The following is a 2,533-nucleotide window of genomic DNA, read 5'->3' as shown; positions in this document are numbered from 1 at the left end:
AGATCCAGGACACTGGAGTAGTAACTGGGGAGATGCAATTAGATGCTGCCATATTGTTTAATGCATTAGCAAATTAATGTCAGTCCTTTCCATGTGATACTCCTTCCAATGCAGAATTTACTAGCACACAGTAAGTAGCTTCAGTACGGTATGATACAGACCACACGTCATAGCATGTCATCTGCTTCTCGCTTTTGCTTTCACGGCTAATATCTCTGCCTGCAAGGGACTGGACACAACATCATGATTTGATCAACTGTCTCCTGTCTTACAACAAAAAGGTCACCTACAAATATTAGCCAATGTCCACCACGTCATGAGGCAGGAATTCCTTCCCAAAAACTGAAGTTGTAGAAGACTCGGTCAAAAGTACTGGCATCAATGTCATGGGGAAGCAGAAGGAGCAGATACAGTGCAGATCTATGTGACAGATTAAGCTAGGAAATGCTTTAGTTTCCAAAAGCATAAGAAACAAAAGGTTGTTGGTATTTACAGTGGGAAAGGTGGAAAGTGGGAGGTTTTGTGTAGAAATGGAATTGCAAGTTGACAGCAAGGTAATCACAGCGATCTGGCTGAGAAGGACAGAAGTGAGAGCTGAAAAGGCACAAGTACAGGAGATCATACAGAGAATAAAAAGCAGTAAAACAAAGCCCATATGTAGAAGAAGCAGGGGAGAAAACATATGCGATCCAGAATGGTGTCAAAGAACTAAACAAAGTGGTCAAAAAACTCAACGCAATGGCAATAAAACAAGAGCAGAGCAGATCTCTGGGGATAGTAACTGTAATCACAGAAAGAAAAAAGAAGCTATTGGAGCAAGATAACCAATATTTGACAAGATGCTCATCTTCTGACACTCCCAAAGAGCTAATAGTCAAAACGTATGGAATTATATCCTTTACATCTCACAGCAGGGTAGGTGTAGTACTTTTGTTCTAAAGAACTTGCAGTCTGATGAGAATGAGGAACACACTCTCTATACATTTCCCCCTTAAAAAGCAGTGGAAATACTCCTCAGTGATTTGAATATGTCTGTTCTAAATTAAGCAACAGAGCTGCCTGGGTTTAAAGAGGGGAATGCAATGAAGTTTGTTAAGAGGTAAGATAATTCAGAAAACTTCTTGAAACCTTTTTGAAAGCACTGCAGTCACCAGATAAGACAGGTGGAACAAACCCTACTTAACAAAGTTTATCAGTGTCATCCTATTAAACAGAGATTTATGAACTTACCCTGAGACCAGAAAGAGTTGGTACAGTCCATCACCCCCTACCAACTCTTCTCCTAATTCTGTTATAGGTTAAAGGAGTGGGGCACGGATACTGATTGGGAATTACCATAGCATGCTATTTCATTAGCCTTTCATACTGTTTGTCTCTCAGAAGCTTAATCTGAATCCCACCAGAGCCTCCAAGGATGCTTTCATTCTCTAATAAAGAAGAAAATAGCATCGGATTAGTTGAACAGTATCTCATTTCCCAGCGTAAATTAAGTGAATTAGATGGAAGACTGCTCTAATTGTAAAGCTTATTACAAGAACCCACATAGATTAGAACTGAATGCTTCTCTTTGAGTCATCATTTGTAGTGTAAAAGAGGGAAAAAAGAAGGTGATTGTAGACTCTCCCAAGGCTCCCTAATGGCTCAGTATTGACGAGACACAACTGTATCAAAAGAATCAAAAACCTCCACTACTGTAGCAAGACACACTCATAAGTATTGTGCTCTCAGAGTGCTAGAAGGCAACCTTTCTTTACACAGATAGGAGTGCACAGGCAGTCTCCAGCTAATCTATGCGAGCATCAAGCTCCCCAGGGTTGCGAGTAATGGCCATTTAACTCATTTTTAATGTTTGTGTGATCTTCTCAACCACAGAATAGCTACACAATGACATCATGACAAGAGAAACAGCATCATGCTCCTTGTTGCTTATGGAATGACACTATTATGGAATACCATTCTTGTTACAGACATCTTTCACGAGAGTGAAGAGTGAGCAAAGCCTCAAAATGGTGGTAAGGTAACACTGTGCTATAGAAAGGGAAAGGGGAACTTCACAGAAATCAAGACAAAGGGTAACTGTACATTTAAAAGAAAGGGAAAGGGGGAATTGCAGACACTTAGTCAAAATAAAGCCAGAGAAGAGGGCAATAAAGATAAGAAGAAACTGTCCGGAGACCTCTGACAAGAAGGATTAGATCCCCCCCTGGGAAAGATGACGCCGACATGGGAGAACAATAACAGCAGATAACACCAAGAAGAAAACAGAAGAAGAATTTCACCCCAAAACATGGGCAAGGGTCGTGGGGAATGGGGTCAGGGGGAATGAGGGAATGGGGTCGCGGGGAACGGGGCCATAGGGAATGTAATGAATATGTAATCAAACTGAGGAGGAGACTATTGATTATGTATTAGCTTAACCTATATCTGTAACACACTTTTCTCTTTACGGTGTGCAAGTTTGGAGGAGCTATCCCCCTTGCACCCGGCGCTGCGCAACGCTGGAATAAACATACCTGCTTTATAACCCATCTCT

This window comes from Coturnix japonica, chromosome 32 (genome assembly GCF_054131305.1).
Source record: "Coturnix japonica strain WE chromosome 32, WE-NBRP24, whole genome shotgun sequence".
NCBI lineage: Eukaryota > Metazoa > Chordata > Aves > Galliformes > Phasianidae > Coturnix > Coturnix japonica.
This window is presented reverse-complemented; position numbering follows the sequence as displayed.